This window comes from Strix uralensis, chromosome 4 (genome assembly GCF_047716275.1).
Source record: "Strix uralensis isolate ZFMK-TIS-50842 chromosome 4, bStrUra1, whole genome shotgun sequence".
Classification (NCBI taxonomy): Eukaryota; Metazoa; Chordata; class Aves; order Strigiformes; family Strigidae; genus Strix; species Strix uralensis.
In genome coordinates this window covers 44,995,258-45,016,014 of record NC_133975.1, presented here as the reverse complement: position 1 = coordinate 45,016,014, position 20,757 = coordinate 44,995,258, and the positions used below count along the sequence as shown (strand labels likewise).

The following is a 20,757-nucleotide window of genomic DNA, read 5'->3' as shown; positions in this document are numbered from 1 at the left end:
CAGAGCTGCACACAGTACTCCAGGTGGGGTCTCACAAGAGCAGAGTAGAAGGGGAGAATCACCTCCCTCCACCTGCTGGCCACACTTCTCTTGATGCAGTCCAGGACATGGTTGGCTTTCTGGGCTGCAAGCACACATTGCTGGGTCATAGTCAGTTTTCCATCCACTAATACCCCCAAGTCCTTCTCTGAAAGGCTGCTCTCAATTCACTCCTCGCCCAGCCTGTATTTGTGCTTGGGATTGCCCCGACCCATGTGCAGGACCTTGCATTTGGCCTTCTTGAACTTCATGAGGTTTGCACCTGTCCAGGTCCCTCTGGATGGCATCCCTTCCCTCCAATGTGTCAACTTCAGCTATTTCAGTTCGGTTCTTTAGGTGGAGATAGTTGCACTTTTGTGGGAAGACGTGTGTGCTCATTTTATTTTCTGTTGTGGCCAGAAAGCTTGCACGTCATTTGCTTTTCCCACAGTGTAGAACACAGTGTGTATTTTTCAGTTATTTATTTAGATTAAGGAAAATGAGAAATAGAAATATTGTGCTGTATTTCTCAAGCTTCTAAAGCAATTTTTGAGGAATATTGTCCTAAAAAAACCAGTCTTACTGTGTATTATAGCATTTTATCATGGTATTGTATAGCAGAGCATATAGTGTGAAGCAGAAGTTCCTGTGCCAGCTCAAAGCCAATGCTCAGATCTGCACTTCAGTGGAGGAAAGGAATTGGGAGAGAGGAGCATGCAGGGTAAAGTGTGGCAAACTAGAAATATCAAATAATGTAATTAGGAAGTGAGGGGAAGTATGCTTACCTTCCACTCAAAGACAGACTTTGCCTCCCTCAGAAAAATGAGGGTTTGTTCTATAAGATTATCCTACATTTGAGAAAATGCAGTAATCCATGCAAATGTAAACATAGCATCTTCAAAAGTCTATTTCTAACTGAAGAAGACAAGCAGATTGTTCGGAACAACCAGGATTCCCCTGTTCAGAAGAGGGGAAAAAAAAAAAGAAATCTGTGAGCATTAATTCATTAATTGAGGCCCTAGTAACACAAATTCCCAATAACACGGCAACTGAGATACTTGAGGAAGGGCACTGAATAAGTACAGGATAGAATTATGTATTTGCATTAAAGGTGGACACTACTGAAAAATGCAGAAGTGCCTCACTAGATGTGTCATAAGGAAATTTTTATAGTCAAAACCTGTCCTGCACCTGTTTTATTGACAAAAGATTTCTGTTTCCAAATAACCCTAGGGAACATGAAACTTAATTCAAAAATTAATTTTAAAATAAGGCATGTATCATTACACTATGCATAATAGTAGCTTCTGGAAGTATTACAGAAGCCTACAGAAAAACTAGATGTAAGATAAAGAATATACTCATTGCATGTGTTACAAAACCTTTTTTGCTGGCATTACATACAGTTCTTTACAGTTAGAGGTCAACAGGCTAACATCTGGCACAACCAGAGGTACAGGACACAGATTAAAGCAAAAGCTGACAAGAATGCAAACTGCTTGGGGATCTGTAGTGCATGTGTCATTCTGAAGGAGGCTGCAGCATGTGTTTCCAGCTGCCCTTTTAGAACAGGCTAAACCCAGTGTCACAACTTACATGCAATATAATTCTCATGCCCCGGTGCCACTGTTGCTCTTCTATCTAAGGAGTAACAGTGAGGAAGCAGTCTTCTGATTTCTTTTGATTCTTTCTTGTGTGTAGCAGGTAAGCCTTGACTGTAACTCTTTTAACCATTTGACCTGTACCCCTCTTAGGAACCAATTGCTCCTTGAAGCAAAGCGCAATGTGCTTTACAGAGTTTTGTTTTAAGAAATATAAAATATTTCAGATTTATTCTAAAAAGGTAAAAGGGAGCAATACATTAATTGCTTGTGATGCATTTGCTGCCAAAGAGAGACAGTAATTTCAGTTTCAAGTAGAGTTCATGCAATAAATCTCCCACTGGAGGGAGTTGTCTGGTCACTGTGAACCACTAGTTGTGCTACTTGGAGAATTATCTTGCAAAGACCAGTAACACCACATGAATTCCTGGAAGCCTTGCTCTCAGCAGTGTCTGTTAGAATTGAAGTCTCAAGTCTGAAGATTAAAATGCCTGTCTTGTCATTCATATCTCCACAGCGTGACAAGCTATTCCAAACACAGGTGCACACAAGGGAGTTCTATTTACTTAGCAGATTTTTGCCTCAGGGAAATTTGATTTCATATGCACTAATTGACTTTCAGTGGAATAAATTTGCTGTTTTGCTCCATGTACACAGCATAATCCAAATGGCAAGACTGCAAGAGTCTTTGTGAGCATGCAGATGGAAAAGCAGCAGCTCTTTTTCTACCATAGCCAGTCAAACAGGATTTAGGAGGTATGGGTCAGCTTAAGGCCATTCTCAAACCTGAGAGGGTTCAAAAGAAAAGATGTCCTTTCCAGGAGGGTCTGTAAAGCCAGACCACAGGACAGGCTCCAATGGCTGCTGCCAGGAGGTCGCCACTGAGCAGAAGGGATGCGAGCTCCCCTCCATGAAAGAGAGAACAAGCAAGAGGTAGCCTGGCTTTATAATCACATGAGAAAAATACCTCGGGCTGGGGAATTTGAATCTGATCTCTGCTTTGGAGACTGCTTAGGTATCTTGAATAAAATTTACCTGGTCATATGACAATATGTATAAACATATACATAAAATGCAGAAAGTGTACAAACACTAAAACATAAAGTATTTTTGATGCCCTTGCTAAGGGAAGTGAATTAACGTCTAACTTTCCCTTCTGGGATGGGAAATAATAGGGAACAAAGCCCTTGCACAGACCCAGGCATCACCAACTGGTATGTCTCACAAATGTCAGTTAACAGTATGAGTTTCTGGAGCCTTTCTCTCCCAGAGGGGTGACTCCTCTTTCTGAAATATTTAACAAATGCAGCTTTGAGGTAGGGAGAGGTTGCTCTTGAACGAATACCTCAATCAAACACTTCTTACATCTCTTCATTAGGAGCATTTTCTGGGAGGTAGAATGAACTATTGGTCTACACTTCTCAGGAAAGGTAGAGCCAAGGGAATGCTATATCCCCTCAACATATGCTAAAAAAAGCAGTGTCAGGCAGAGCTGTCCTACAGGGCAGATCTTAAAATCAGAGTGGAGGTCATTCAATCTACATCTTAGGAGCTTTCTGTACATCCAGAGCTTAAATAAAATACATTGGAAGCCAGGATGGACACATTAGCTATGACTGTAGCTGACTAACTGAAATATACATTATGCAGGAAGACACAGATTCTGACTAGCTCCTATGGACAGTGACAAGAAATGAGATGCATTTCAATCTGCTTTATCCTTTGCATCATAAGCAATACCAGAGAGTACTGAAGTATGCCAGCAATACACACAGTTTCATCATATATGTCTCACTAATTGCATTTCAGTTTACTCACATAGGGTGCAGAGACTCAGGATGGGATCTGTATTGGCAAAAAAAAAAAAAGAGGAACATGAGGATGAAACTGAATATTTTTAAGACTTTTTGATCCTTGATGATTAAGAATAGTGACCATAAAAGTTGAGGTTGTCTGAGCTGATCACTTTAAAGACTCCACTATAAACTTCTGTAATGATTTGAGTACTGACATACTGGGCAATGATAAACACAAACAGTAAGTGCACTTAAGAACTTATTATTCTCTGAAATGTTTAAGATTCATCTAATATTTTTAATGTGTTGTATATTAGGAAAGTTTAATATTTCTGTGATTTCTCTAAAGATAATTTCTTTTGACTACGAACTGCTGGTAAACCTTGTGTGAGGCCATGGAGTCACATGGAATATTGCAAGCACACAAGTCTGCAGACAAAACCCTTTCTATTTCTCTTTCTTATAAAAATAAAGGCCCAAGCAAGGTCAAGGATCACACATTTACAAAGAACAGATTATTTCTAGAAAAATGACATCAGCTAAAACCTCCAAAATCCAACCCAAGGGAACAAAGAATGTTGTACATCAGCCACTACTTTACAGAATGAAAAGGGTAAGGGCCAAGTCCTGAGCACTGCAAGAAAGAAAAAGAGTGACATTGTTTCATACTAGTCAATAAATCTGATTACACTAGAGAAAAAATACCAAGGAAAAGGAAAGACGTAATCATGTAAAATGAATTTTCTTAAGCAATTACTAGGAATTCCTAAATAACTTCTAAATAAAAAACTTTGCATTACATGATAAAGTTTTCCACACATTTCCATCCCAGCTTTATCAATCCTCACCCATATGTTACCTACAAAGTATAATTTTGGGAATAAAGAGACTTGGCTATGCACTTGTTCTTATTACGGAAAATCAAAGCACATAACATCAGTGTTAGATCTGCAGACAGAAACCTGGAAAATTAATGTTTAACCTTTCCTTAGTCACAAAAGGACCTTTTTTGCCATCTTGGTGACAACACTTAGCCAGCTGCATTCATTTGATAGTTTAGTATGTATTTCCTTCCATGAGGAGGAGCAATTGCACAATTCATATGCTTGATGCATCATGCTCTAGAGGACAATATTTTCAAACTCTACACCAGCAATATAGTTAGGTTTAGGTTTTTGTTATTTTTTTTTTATTCGCTCCATGGGGTGGTATAATTAATAATGTCAAAGACTATGAGAGTACATACAAAGACTGTGAGAATCACTTAATGTAATTCTGCTCTAGACGTCAATATTTTCAAAATATACCAGCAAGATAGTCAGGTTTAGCTTTTTGTTTGCTTTTTTTTTATTCACTCCATGGGGTGGTATAATTAATAATGTCAAAGACTGTGAGATACACTTAATGATTTCTTTCTCTGCTGCTTAACTGTTCTCAGGCTGCTCTCAGATCTCATTAAAGATTGTGTCACTGCTTAGAATGATGTAATTAGTATTTTTAAGGTTTTGCTATGATCATCACCTTTCTTTAACAACTATGTTCCTTCTGTGTTTAGTGTTTGATTTCTCCCCATCTAAAAGCTCTTTAAAATACTTTAAGTATATCCCTAATAAGAGGCCAAAACTATACCTGCATTATAAAATATTCAGAAGTATCCTACCTACTTCAGTTGTGAGATGATAGTAAAATTTCAGTTAATTGGATAAAAAAGAATTTGGAATTTTGGAATTTATGTTTATTGTTTTAAAATCAACCATAAATGTGAGCTCCTTACCACTCACTTGATAATGTAACAATAAAATAAAGATATTTTCAAGAACTGCTTTAAACACTGCAATAATGTCCTTATGCATCTTATAATAGAAGTTACACTACATTACGGACACAGAATACAGAATTTTTACTTCGGTTTCACAACATTTTAATAATGGTTCTTATATTTAATAAAATTACCTGCACATATAAGACTCCTCAGTATGTGGCATATGTCACTTTTACTGCTGGGAGTACTTAGAAATGAGGTTTACTGAAATCAATAGGAAAGACTCACTTGGGCTTCAGAATCAGAATCCATTCAGAACCATTTTTATGACTGACCACAGTCATAGCGTGTCTCATCTATAAATACTGTCAGAGCACAAAATAAGTGGTTAGGACATCCTTAGATATATGAAAGAACAGAGGCACATTCCAGCTTTTCCTTACTTCTTGCTTTACAATTGAAAGTTTCCTTATTACTGTCCTTCTGATGCAGTTTAAAAAATGCCAGATATCCATTTTACAATATCTTAAGTCGAGATGCAGCTTTTGTTGACCTGAATGTCCCTTTCACAAATCAGTAATAAAACTATATGCGATTCATGCTCAAAAGAACAACTTAATCCTAAAGCCAAAGTAGAAAATGTATATTTAAGACCAGTATTACACCTAATTGAAGATTAATGCAAGAAGAGGACTATCTCAAAATTTAAGTACCCCAAGCATTCAATTGCTTGAAGATACTGGAAGTGGGAGACTGTCTTATAATTATGTTCCTAATTTCATTATTTAAAATAAAGCATTTAAAAATGGTAGATAATTAGACCTGATAATGTGAGCAAAGTTTTATAATTAATATTCTTCTCTATACTATGTATCTTTGCACATATATATATTTCTCTTAAGACTTATGGAGGTTTGGGGGGGGTGAGTATAGCTTGTAACAGAATTTGCAGATGTATTACTAAAACCAGACTATCACTGTATCATGGAAACATAGGGCCTTTTTACACTCTGAAAAAAAAAGCTGTGTGGGACCACCCATGGTGTAGTCATTTAGTAACAGTAGAGCTGGATTGAACTATAGGAAATGCTGAAACACAACCATCTGTATGGCAACACAGACATGGCCTTAGAGGTGAAAATTTGCAGGTAATTACTGAATAATTAAATAAAAGAATGTATTTCATCTGAAATAATTATAGTGATTCCTTTGGCTGAATGTAATTTATATGCAATTTTGGTTGCTAGGAGTGTGAAAGTCTTTAAAGGTATAGAGACCAGAAGAGGAAGAGATGAATGAAGGTGAAAAGAAGGAAGACTAGAAAAGTTTTAGGACCATATGCGAGGAAAGATTTGGTTCCCCTAACTTTTAGGCATCTGAACCCAGAGCTGAACATGTCAGTTACTGTGAACAGGGCTGGGCAGGCCAAACAAAGCAGTTCCTAAACATCTGAGAACATCCTGAATTCATGAGAACAGGATGCTTTGGGGAAGACTCACTCTATACATGTCTGTTTCTTTAACTCTTTCTCTAAGAATTAATAAGCGTTTGCTAATGGTCACTGTCAGAGAGGATACAAGGCAAGATGTACCTTTTAAGCCAATCCAGTATGTCCTATACCCTGTATGCTGAGCAGGAATCTGTCTACATCGGGTCAAATGCAATGCTGTGCATAGCATTGAGTCCCAAATCCCACCATATGCTGGTCCATAGGACCCATGAGGGCTGCACAGAAGGCACAGCCTACCTTCTTAAGGCAAGGCTCAATGCCTTCCAAGTGGTACAAAGTTGCCAGAGTAATATAAACAAATTCTTCTTTTCAGAAGACTTGCTTGTGCACCTTCCTCTGGGCAAGTGCACAAACCACAGCAGAAGCCTATTGAATTTTAATTCTTTTCTGCACACTTGCAACAGGATATATGGTTCTTTCATCTTAGGTTATAATTTGGTGGCTAGCATTTTCTGTAGTGCATTTAGACTCCCTTGAGGAAGGCACTGAAATAAAGTTTTCCACTTCTTACATGAATGGTCTTAACCGCTAAGTGATTGTAATGTAAGTAATGACTGGACTCCTGTTTCAATGGAAGGAAGACCTGTGCCAAATTGCTTGAGGATAGGGCAGAAAGGCACACCACCAAGAAGGAGATTTCCCAGCAATGGAGAGAACTGGACTAGGTGCTTGGCTAATTATACCACTTGGCTGGCAGGAGGAAAACCCTGTAGCAACAAGTGCTTTCCTCCCTGCCTCCTGTTCACTCAGCATAAACATCAAGGAGATGCTTCCATTCATAGACATCATCTGCCACTACTATCCCAAGTGCAGATTGAATTCAGGATTTCAACTCCAAAATGGCACAATGAGCGGACCATGCCTTGTGCTGATCAGAATGAAGTGGAGGTGTTCAAAGACAGTAATATCAAAATCAAATACAAAATTCAACGGGTCTGGGTCATTAGGGCAAGATAGTTTTCTTGTTTTGCTTTTTTCTGAGAAAAATTCTGGAGAAACCTAATAGGCCTACAGCAAGTCTTCCCACACACAAAAACATTACCAGGGTGCTTTCATGTCACTCCTTTGCCTCCCAACATATAGACTTTAAAGTTTACTAACTCCCTTTTGTGGCAAAACTCAGGGAAAATAAGCCACCTTTGAAAAGCACTACAGGGGAGAATAGAAAAGAAAAAACAGGCCTGTGTTTTCAAACTGATGATGTGGGAGTTAGAAGTGAACACTGACTTTCCCAGGAATCCCTAAAGAATTAGTATATATTATTTTAGGACTAAACTCAATCCATATTGGAGTCATAGAATTGCTTTGGAATTGTTGGGTAACACTCGTGGATTGGATGACTTTATCTTATTAAACTCAGAAGTATACAACAGTTTTCTTCTCCTTGGGAGGTAAATGTTGCTGATATATATATATATATAGCAGAGTAAGTGCCACAGAGTTTAAGGAGTCCTTCCCAGATTAAAAAACTAACATTCTGGGATAGAAGAAGGCAATAAATAAGATTATTCCACCAGCTCCTGTTCTCCATCTACTAATTCTAATTTTCCCTTAGTAATACAATACTCTTGCACCCCATCTGTGTAAGTGGTGTTTAGAAAGGTCTTTTTGGGGACTATGTTTTGTGAGTAGGATAGAGGTTTTCCAGCTCTCTATGTGTAGGAGAAACCATATCTGAAAGAATATAGAAAGAAAAGGGCTTGCTAATCTAAGGGATCTCTCCTGGCTTTGTGCCTTAGAAAATTATTAAGATATTGCAAAGCTACGTGTATGAGCATGTACACAGACTCATTCTGTAGCTAGAAACATTTGAAATGTGAGTCTCTGAATTAGTTCACGCTTCTGTTTGGCTCTCATGTTCTCTTCTGTTCCCCTGAACTCTTGTTCTACCTCTGCCTCCACAGATCCCAGGCAACTCTCATCAGGCCAGTACTTAACAGTACCTGTGAAGTATAGAGGCAGCAGTAGAAGCTGCCTTAGTGACCTTAGGTAGGCTTTTGCATGACCTGGCTGGTATCTTGGAAACATACCTCAGAATAAAATTTGTTTTCTTTAGTTTCCTGTATTCTTCACTATATAGCCTTGAATTTCATATTTATTTTGTTTGTGGCTGATGGAGTGGGAAGGGTGGGGATAGATTTCTGTGAAAAGACCAAAAATCTGTGCTCAAACTGGTGTATAACAGAAAAGATAAGTTTCTGGTCCACTGATTTAAAAAAAAAAAAATCACCCTTCCTCTAGATATTTTCACTACTAAATAAGACTGATACCTAAGGTTAAACAGGTTAAATTATTATTTAAATTAAATAAGTTATTATTATTAAATAGGTTAAAAATTAATAAAAACTGTTTTTAAAATGTCAGGTCTTTAAATCAGTATATTTCCTCATGGTGATTGGATTTCATGCAACTTCCACCTAAATAAAATGAGGAATCTTTAAATCATTATATTTCCTCATGGTGATTGGATTTCATGCAACTTCCACCTAAATACAATGAGGAATCTACTAACCTCTAAGTTGAAGACTTCTGTGTTCCCTGTTCAATGGCAAAGGATTTTAAGAAGTCTTTCCAATCGGAGGGAAGGTAACAGATTCCTAAAAAAAACCCAGGAAAAACAGACAAACAAACAAAATTTTTTTTTTAAAGATTCAGAGATTGTTCACAGAATTTCTGTAGAAGATCATCTAATGGGTCAGGAGGCACAGGAGAAAGAGAAATTACTAGTACTCAGTGAGGTGGAATTAAAAGTGGAAAGGCAAGATAGGGCAAAGTTAAGGTAAAAACCATAGCTTCTTTTCAGTGATCTCTTCGCATCAAAAAAGATTTATAAAAAATGGAAACATGGTGAGGCAAGTAATACCAAAGGCATTAAAGAAATTAACAGTGATCAGATAATCCCAAGAACTCCCCATTTCTATAACTCTGTGTGACCTCCTCCCTCTAGAAACTTTCTACATTGCCTGTGCCTCTATGTATGAATTTACACTCGTGCTATCTTAAATACAGGGGTTTTGAAAACTTACTTCACTGAGATGCAAACTAATAGCACTTCACTTGCATGTGGGGCAAGTTAAGAACTCCCATATGAACAAGTAGGATGACTCATCTGTAACTTGTTATGCTATCATAAATACAGGCCACAGCCTCAATGAGACAAATGAAACTCATGAGTCCAAACAGAAAGAACAATTCAAAAAAAGGTATGTTACCAAGGCAGGAGACAAGATCTGAGTCCCGTAACAGTTCAGATATATGAGAAGATAATTAAAGGACAGGTTAGACAAATATTTTCAGTATTGGATTTCAGAAGGCTGCAAAAACAAAAGTGCATATTTTAAAGGTAAGAACACAGATGCCTAAGGACTTCAGGACCAGTCAATTATGGAGAAAGTATGGAGGAGTAGATGGAGATGAGGGAATAATAAAAAAGAAAATGAAAGAAAATCAGACTGGACTTCACAACATCTAAAAGCACCAGCATTCTTCACAGGGAATGTAATATTTTTCCTAGTTGCAAATTTATGCAACAGATCAAATATATGTTGGCCTCATTTCCTTTGATGGCAGACTGTATAGATCAGATATCAGAGCCTAAACATGTTCCATTTATGCAAAGACTGCAATTTAAAAACAACTAGTGGTGGTCCAAGAGAAAAGAACTGGAAATGGAGTAACTCCCTAATAATGAATTTCAGGGTTTTGGATGCTATCAAAGCAGAAACTATATTCTATTTTATATAGCTAATAAAGATCAAGTATCTGAAAACACGGACTAGGATGCATATGAAACTGTAACATGAAGGAAATTAGTAGAGCTTCCCAGACAAAAAGAAAAGTGGAAGCCAAAGAGGTAAGTAAACGCTGGAGATTGAAGAAGTGAGAGCTTTGCATAAAAATGGTTTATGAGCATATTTAAACACCTCTCACTTCCCTCTGTTATTAAAGAAAATTAAAAAGGCCCACAACAGGCTGAAGATACTGCACTGTGAAAAAAAGGCCAGTGAGCTCCTTCTCTATAGATAAAATGCAGAAAAAAAGTCAATTTTTAGAAAATAAAAATACAAAAGTGTGGTGAGACTAAAGACCAGAGATGCTGTCAAATAATCCATCAGTTTTCATCTCTGTTTTATGCTCTCAGACACATGGATACTATGGAGAAAACTGCAGAATTATAGATTAATGAGTTTAGCATGCCATGGCTAAATCAGGATCAGTTAGATCCTGACTTAGAATAAATAACAGAAAAGTGGAAGCTGTAAAAGAATAAAATTAATGCTGATATGCAGAGCCCAGAATGAAATTTTGAGTTTATACTACAGAGTGGCACCAGATTTTTTTGAGAGAATAGGAAGACTCTTTTAATAAAAGTCACAAGGCGTATTGAAATGTGGGTAAGATAGGCTATTTTAATTTTGCATATTGTATTTTTTAGGATTATAACTAAAAGAATTAAAACCACTGCTCAGATAATAAACCGAAGCAAAAAGAATAATACTGTGCTAACATTCATAGGTCATATAGATAGCTATATCCAAGTGCATTTATCAATTAGTAAAGTGACCCTTTTAAGTAGTTAACAGAACTGGGAAGTAAGATATTCAGTTCATCAGTGACATTCTTCCTACTTTACAATACAGGAAATATTTTAAAAGAAACATAAATGTCAATAGAATTTTGAGAAATCAGTATCAGACAATTCTGATAGGTATATCCCATGAGAGTGGCATTCTGAAGGAAAGCAAATTAATTAACAAAAATGGTATACACTTGAAAAAACATTTTAAAAAATAAATACACTTACAGATATTTAATGTTGGTAATACTTCTAGGAACTTATCTGTCTGTTATTAATGGCAAAATGGATTTATAAGAAATTTTTTCAAAACTTTAGGGTCTATATGCATATACAATTCAATAGATTTAAAAACAGTAACATGAGAAGTGTTACAACTGTTTCACATGCTTACAATTTATTGATTATTCTATTTTGGCACAGTACATCAGGGATATAAAATTAAATAGTTTTTGTAGACTTATGACAACATGAACAGTCAAGAAAAGACAACCTTATGGAATCTTAGACTTTGATTTTATAAACTCAGAAAATGTGTTCAGATTTACAGCTCTTATTTCTCTTGGTTTCAAAAAATGCCCTACTACAATAATGTTAATTAAATTAATGTTTAACAACACAACATTATTTATTTACTTATTTTAAAGAACAGTGCTTAACAGTACTTAAACTACACTGAAAACCAATCAAATTATAATCTTTTATAGTAATGAAAGATTATTCCTTGTGTTACCAACAACAGGTTTTAGTTATGCTTTGGAAATAGACTTGCCAAATAAATTCCAAGTTCTGAAAATTTTTAAAATATTTTAATTCTAGTGGGGAAAACAGGTAGCTCTATGCCCATATAAACATATTTACTGCTAAAAAGAGAGGTGCTATTTGACATTGGTATGAAAGCATTAATTCATTTTCTTAGGACACCAATCATGACAAAATTTTCAATTGCAAACAGCCTGAAATAAAGGGAGGAACATTCTTTACTAATTCCATATCTTTTCCACTGCCTGTAGAGTTAATGTGCTGCTTTTGGCTCACAGTTAATTCTAATAAAGAAACAAGAACTTGGGAAACACACAGATGGCCACATACTATAAATTATGTGGTTGTCTTACGTGGGTGGCATGTAAAACATTGCTTCTTCACTCCCTCATATCAAGCCTGAAATCAGAAGGCACTTAGTGCTCAGTAAGGCTGTTACATATTCTATTATTAATGCTTGTAAGAATTTTCTCCAAAAATAAGTCTTGTCAAGTTGGAAAACTTCTATGTAACATAATCGCTCAAAATCTAAAATGCTTTTTATTAATGATGGCTCTATTCTCTCCAGAGGAAAGCTCCACACAGGAAGAGCACAAGAAAAGGAGAAAATCCAACAAGAAAAAGACACATTCAAGCATGACTGAAATGGTTTAGAATACTACTCAGGTCCACTGTTGGAAATACTTCTGAAGGATGTAGCTCTGGAAGCTACCTGAAGACAGTGAGAAAACGGATGTGAGAAAGGAAGGACTCGATCACCCATCAGATGGAATCCAGACGTGGCAATTAGAGTTAATGAACCATGACCCATGAAGCTGCTTCAGCACCTTTTTACAACCCCGCTTCATGGCCTTAATAAAAGTACCGGGGCTTCTTTTACAGAGCACATCTGCTCTACATTCCAAAAGGAGAAACTTTAAATTCAGAAATTCCGTTTGGTTTCTTCCCCATTTTTCAGTCATCTATAAAGCATATTTAACAGCAGTGTATTTACTTTTCTATCTGTTCAGTCAACAGAACATTGACATTGGAAGATAAGAGAGTATATTATTATAGTAGTTATTCAATTTACATTAACATTAATAAGATGCTGAAGCTGACTGAAAAGTACCAGGCAAATATTTTTAAAATTTCACCAGTGTAATGGCATCTATATTCAAGTATTGCTTTTGATTTCAGATATTTAGAAAGTTTCTAGTATGCTTTATAAAACTTAGGTTGAATTGAAAGGTGCCTCATTCAGTCTTGATACTGGAGTCCTCCATTTCTTCTCAGAGTAGGTATGGCTATTGGAGCAATACCTTTTCCTCCCCAAAGTCCAGAAGATCTGCTGAACCGCTAAGGCTGAGGTTGGAATTAATCCTTCTTGCCTTCTGGACAAAGCATTTCTGCAGTTCTTCCATTTTTGGATCCTACCCATTTCCTTAAATCTCAAGTACCAGTACTACCCCAGCGCTGCTTCTTCTGTCCACAAGAAAAAAGAAGCAAGGGGAAGGACAAAGTAGCTCATAGACTGTTAGAAGGCTCCCTTCTGCATATTAGGAGACGACTGGAAGAGCTCTGGGCCTGACTACAAGGTATAACATATACAGGGAAGGAGAAGTCATTTTGTTTCTCACCACAGTGCTGAGAGTAAAAATATGAAGACTTTGACCTTGTTGTATCACAAAGCTTCAGATGATAGTTGTTGAGCAGCCTAATTATGATGCATTGTTTTCAGATTGTCAGTGTTTTTCAGGATAGAGACTGTCTTTTTCTGTCAGATAGCTAATGTTAACCCAAAATTTCTGTTTTATCCCATATCACACTATTTCTTTCTAGAAAAAGGGGACAAGTTCCTCTCAGAGCCTCTCAACAGTTTTTCTGGATCACCATAATGCATGTGTTTGGTCATTTGTTATTATACATAATGGAGGATTGATACAGGCTTGATAATTCCTGTTTCTCCATAATCAGGCATACATTCCCCCAGTCTTCTTCTAAGATGTTCTGCCAAGTATGCAAGTCCATCAGTTTGCAATGTTCTCCCCACATATAGCAGAGAGCTCCAAGTCTCGCTGCAGGCTAACTTCCCTATCTTCCCCAGTGACACTGCTGCACTGGGTTCTCTTCACTCGTAGCTATAGTTCCTGACGTTTCCTGACTCCTCTACTGTTGTGGTTTGAACTCAGCCAGCATCAAAATGCCATGTGGCCAGTTGCTTACTCCCCCCCCCCCCCCCCCCCCCAATGAAATAGGGGAGAGACAAAAGAAGAAATTTGTAGATTGAATAAAAAACATTTAGTAATACTAACAAAAACAACAGTAACCATAGTAGTTCAAAATGGGTAAAATGCAGCAGTGGTTCACCAAGTGGCGACCAGTACAGAGCTCATCCCCAGCAGCGATCTGACCGCACCAGAGAATCCCGCCCTGCCGATCCAGAAACGGAAAACAAAAAAAAACCATGCACGAGAGAGCACGCGTCTGCCTCTATGTTGAGCATGACGTCACAAGACATGGAATGCTTCAATGATCGATTGGGACCTGGCCCTTCAGCTGTGCTCCCTCTCAGCCCAAGGAAAGTTAACTCTATCCTGGCTGGAATCAGGACACCTACTTGTCCTCTCCACAGCAGGGATCATGAAATAGCATAAGGGAAAAAAAGGCAGATCCCCAGGAATCCCAATCTATTTAATCTTTAACAAATTAAAGTCACTCTCTTCTTTTAGACTATATGTTTAGATGAAACTGTTATCCTCCCAAGTTGATACTAGCCATTAATTTAAAAATTAATCAAGCTGCATATTAATCCATGACCAAATCAATGCTAGAGCCATTTGCTGGAAGGATAATATCATATTTTGTTGAGACATTATTTGTCAGCCCAAGGTCTGATATGTATACAGTACTAGCACAAAAATGGTTTTCCCCAAACAAATCAATTCACTATGAAAACTGATATCTAAATTACAACTGGGTTTTGGTAATGGCAATTCCAGGAACACTTGTCCAGTTTAGGCCTTGTCAAAGCCTCCTACAGTAAAATATTTTATTTGACTCTTTTTATAATAGACAGAAAATATCAACACATTTAAGCAACATTCTGATTTGTTTTCAGGACCTCAGTGGGAGCTGGTGCCTCATGCACAAGACCTTCCCACTGAGTTCCCACAGCCTGATTCAGAAACCTGCAAAGGCAAGTTACTCAGTGCAAGCAGGAAGCTTGCAAGAGCTTGGAGACAATGTCTCACCACCAGCTGCATCCCAATTCCCTCTTCTCATTGAGTTAAAAAGTGATTGGTCACATCCTCCTTCTGGGAATGACAAAGGTGTCTCAGCAGTCAGTACCTCTTTAACTCTGAACTGTAAGAAAACCATCATTCAGAAGCAAGAATCCAGTTTGGGCTTGCACATGGAAAACTCTGTGGTATGTGCAGGACCTCATTGGGAGTCATTGCCTCTCAAGGGAAGTGGCTTATAGAGCTCTGTATTATAAAATCTTTCCACATCTTTATTAACAGATTAAATAATAAAACATTTTATTCTAGCAAGGTTTCTCAATTAAAAAAAAAAAAGTCTCACACAGTTTTAAATGGCTTGGTAATAAAAATCCCTGTAAACTGTCTCTCCCAGTATACACACTATTGTTAAGACAAGTTCAGGTTTTTCTTTTTTTTTTTTTTTTTGGTAACCTTTCAAGAGCTCATTAAATGATACTGGTATTGAAAATATGGTCAAACTAGGGAAAAAAAAAAGGAAGTTTAAAAATTATCAAAATTTAAAACTAGCAAAGTATAGAGTGTTTGCTGCAAATACCTTCTGCCTTGCTTAAATATCAAACTATTTTTTAAAATATGTATTCAGACAAAACATGCAACATAGTCAGTAAACCACCCACAGACCAGGTGAATGATGTTTTAAAGTTCTACTATTTTAATCATTTCCTTCAACCCAACAGTACTTCAGTAAGGAAAGAACATATAACATAACAGAAGAAATAATTGTTTTTATCTTCAAGTGTCATATAAACATATTTAGTGGAAGATCTCTATGTAAACAAAGTTTTCTAAGAGAAAACACTGCACTAGGCATTTGTGGTTCGGGAGCTCTTTACAAGTCATTCTAGGATGAATTAACCTAACAAGGATCCATATTCTAGTACTTTTTATTTAAAAGCAACAGTAAATTTAATTTCTTTGGAAATTAAGTTTCTTTGGTCTTTAATTAATTTAATTATTTTTTAATTATTGTTTTACAGACATTTAATCTACAAAGCAGTTGTTTTTATTAAAAAGAAACCACTGTTCCTCATCCAATATTCTCATCCAAAACAACTCATGTTTGTAGGGAGATACATCCAGGAAAAAATCGTTCAGTGTTGACACAAAGATAAAAGAGCACTTAACAACTCAGAATCATGACTTGGAAGATCCAGATCAAGCATTCATGTTTAATCCTTCTTTTGAGTTACAGTCCGTTTCTGCATACATTCTAAACAGAACTAAAGTAAACTTTCCCATCTTTTAACTAATAGAAGATAAAGGGGACCAACCTTCCAGCACAGTAAGTGTATTAAAAAGTGTCATGTGTACTAATTAAATTATAGAATTAAAAAATAATAAAATCAAATCTATGTGCACGTCCTCAATCCGTGTTTTCAGTGGCCTAAATCCTAGTTTGCATGGTAAGTGAGACATAACTTTAAGAAGATTTATAATCCCATTTTCGAAGGGGAGAACATACCAATACTAGCTACCAGGTAACTCTGGTATAGGCAGTAAAATATTGTCCTACAATGAAAACAGGTATAAGTGTGAGAGAGTAGTATTGTTCTTCTCATGAAGTTGCTGTTGCAAACAGAAGCTGCCATTAGGTAGAGATGAATTTCAGCTTCGTCTTGAAGGCTCTCTTAACACAAAAATTAATAAAATACTGCAAAGAAATTTCTCTCCACATGAAGAGATCCTCTGAACAGATTCATGCACTTTGGATCTTAGTTAAGAATCTGATTTCAAACTCATTTAAGCTGAACTGTGAAGAAACTACTTTGAAATAAGAATATCGATGCAGGAGTTGTATTACTTTAAAAATGTTTCACAGCAAATCAACCTTCTCGTACAGGCAAAGACTGAGTCTTTCACAGACAGGTTGGCAGATATAAAATCACTTCTTACATTATTGCCCAGTCACAACAAAACTAATTTTAATGATTTGTAGTTATAAAAGCCACTAGAACACTAAAGGTATACAATCCTCACCTAATTACTCACCTAACCATTAAGAGACAGGAAGCAACCATGCATCCACAGTAAAGAGGAAGACCTTTCACCAGGGACATGCAGTTATACTTTACTGTGCTGTCTTCTGTTATTATCCACGATTCAGAGATATTGTTCTACTTATTCTTTACTATATTCTGTAAGAGGACAACACATCATCTTCCACCCTGAACAGTTGTAAACCTTCCTGCAAGTGATTTCTGCACTTCTTGAGTATTCTCCTTCTTCTGCCATAATAATACCACTACTTCTATCACATCTGGTAAAGTTTTCCAGATGTAGAGAACCTAAGAAAAGATCCTGGCATTAGACAAGTCTTTCCTATAATGTAAATCTAGTTCTGTCAAAGTCAGGAAGATTTTTACAGTTGAATTCATTTAAGGGACAACTTAGACTTAATAGCCCATTCTTGCTTATGGCACAAGTTAGGGAAGAGGAACTGTAATTTTGGGAGTGACTTTGTTCAGCCTAATGGCCACATCCTCAGGGCTGAAATTGATTCATTTTTTATTAAACATTCCCATAAGAGTGACTCCATAGGGGAAGCAATACTTTCCAGTACAGACACCATATAGGTGAAATAATTATTTTCTTATTCTGAGATTTAGTGGCTATTGCTCCTTAGTTCTACTCATAAAGCGTATTATTTCTGAACTGACTAATAGGTGTAATTCCTGCTGACTGTTGTTCTCCTTGTTAAGCTTTAGTAGGTTATTAACAGTAAGAAGCAAAAAAGAAAGAGCACCATTAGTTGAGAAGTTAATTTTAAAAAGCGATGGAAAATACTTCACCAAAAATGTGGATCTAAGCCATGAACTTTAACAATCTAATAAAAAATTCTTGCCGCTATAGACTTCTGCTTCATTTTGAATGGAAACATTTTTATATTATCAGGCAACACACTCAGGTTTTGATCCGTAGTACTGAGTCATTTAGTAATATCTCTGACTCTCAATAGCAGTATGTAAATTTATACTAGCTGGTGATCCAGTCATCAATTTCTAGACAAACACAATACCTTTAATCTATTCTTCATTTATATATTATATCACACACACATATATATATTTCAAATTATTTTGCTGCGGGAGAGCAGCTCATATCCATCATAACTAGAGAAGCTATAACATGAAGGATGACTGCTTCACAGCACAGATATTATTTTTGCTTTCTAATATTCATGTAGGTTTTTAGTTTCATGATTTGCACCACAGTGAAACATCCAACATAGTTCAAAGCTAATGACAAGTAAAGTATTAACCTTGACAGCTGAACAAGATCTTTAAATTCAAAAAAAGTGAGGAATGAGTAATGGAAGAGAGGACAGAGGCGCTAACAGATACATCCATGACTCCTAGGAAAACACACTTAAAGAAGGCACATCACAGCATTTCTATGCAACCAAGCTACAGCTAACACTAAGCTACTGCTACACTAGCTGTTCTACACTAACTTTCTACATGGGCACTCTTGTACTATAAGAGGGGTAGTTTTTACATCTTAAGCTTAACTCACTTTCAAAGATGACTAAAAACAATGGTCTTGGATCAAGACAAGATTTAAAGGTAATACTTTTTGCATACTATTTTCTTGCACCAGAAAATTCTTAGTCAGCCATCTCCATCCATTTCCAAAACAGAACACGAACATATGAATATATTCATATGTTCAAACAGAATATGTCATATGAATTGATATTTGACCGAGTCTTACATTCATCTTAGTATTTTCTGAACAATTAGCAAACAAGGAAAACAAACAGGAAGATCCTGTTTGGATATCCCTCACTTTGAAGGACTGACAAAAGCTACCTCACTACCACCATTGCAACCAAGTGACACTTTCTATGACTGGCAGAACAGAGCAGCACACAGTATTCATAGGGAATCCCTTTGATCCCAAGAGTATCATTTACCTGTGTTACGGGCCATTTAATTATTTGTCTTCTCAGTCAATATCCTTTGATGTAACAAATTCAGGATGCCAGTGCTCTGGTATATGGAGAAGTAATTAATTCCAGCAATAGCATCTTCAAAGATGATGATGCAATACAACACAGAAGAAAAAGCCACAAAAAAAGAAATAGGTTAGACATAAATAGTATATCTCTCTAATTCAGCTAAGAACCAAACTCTCTATGTATTCTGAGGAGTTAGCTACACAGTGTAGACTTTTTCTCTGTTTTATATGATACATGTAAATCTCGGATTTATTAAAATGTAATTGACATATGTAAATTCATTGGACTATATGTTTACATATTCTAAAGAAAAGTCATATTAAAGGGCTAAAAATAGCATTCACCTATTTTTTAAATTAAAGAACTGAGGATGTATTTTCATTCCTGTCCTAATAGCCCTCAAAGCACAGTGATATTGAAGCCATGCAACACACATATGTACCATTACGTTTACAAACTGTACAAATTTTGAGGTTGATCAAGGCAGACCAGTCATAAAATTAGTATTGTGTATAAATTAAAGAAAATCTACCCTTGCTGGGCTTTTCTTATCCCTTTCTATAATGTACCTAGGCTTCTTGTTATTTTCTAAATTTCTCTGAGGCTCGCTCTTGAGGTGCCCTGGACTATAAGGAAATATGCCCACTAATATGCCCACTTTTATCAAATCCCGAGGATCAGACTGACTGCAAAAAGACAAAGTTCTAACTCAGAAGACTGATCTTACACCTGCGTAAGCAAGTAGTGCAGCCCCACAGGAGAAGACTTTTAGAGCAAAACCGTTGGTGTCGACAACACGACACTCACACTACATGTGTTTCAAGTACGTTTACTCAGACTAGTTGATATCAGCTTCTGTGGACCAAATGACCATTAACAGTTGGACTTCATCTGTTGTACTCATCTTCAATTCATAATTAGTTCAAAAAGAATCCAGTCTGCAATTTCTGATACTGCTTCATGACATGAAGTAAAGCACAGTAAATGGGAATGATTGTGACATTCACTTTAGAAGTGCACTCCTGATATTCCTAAATTCAGCAAGCAGCTGGACAGCGTATATTTCATGAATGTACATAGCTAGTGTAGTTGCACAAAACTTTGAAGTTTAATATGTTTACCTGATTTGTTAGAATTCAGCCAAAGTACTCAGCCCTAAAATTTGACATTTTACTCTGTTTCGCATACTCTGACTCTAAAGAGTTGAATTCAAATTAGACCTGGAAGCAGTCATGCTGAAAGATTTAAAGTCTGTTTGCATATTCCTTTTGGGCTACTACTGTGAATTTAGACTTTAAGATTACTCTTTAATGTATATTTTCTAATTTTTTTTTTTAATCTATCCATTATCTTCTTCCTAAGAGTTCTCTACAAAGAAGTAATTTATCAGATTTAAAGGCATGATCTCTTCAACTGGGTGAAACAGATGAACTTGAGAAGAAACGCATGTGAACTCTGACATTTTTTCTGGGTAGCAGGTTTTGTTGGTAAGAAATTGTCTTTATTTCTAC

At 36.5% G+C, this 20,757-nt stretch overlaps 1 long non-coding RNA gene across 1 annotated transcript; it reads right to left on the bottom strand.

Moving 5' to 3' along the window:
* Positions 1 to 3,433: 3,433 nt before the first annotated feature.
* On the bottom strand, positions 3,434 to 19,317 carry LOC141942712 (uncharacterized). The gene is made up of 3 exons (XR_012628717.1): positions 19,202 to 19,317; positions 9,200 to 9,284; positions 3,434 to 3,464 (listed from the first exon to the last, which is right to left on the bottom strand). It is a non-coding gene; the product is annotated as an uncharacterized LOC141942712 (long non-coding RNA).
* Between the last annotated feature and the right edge of the window lie 1,440 nt (positions 19,318 to 20,757).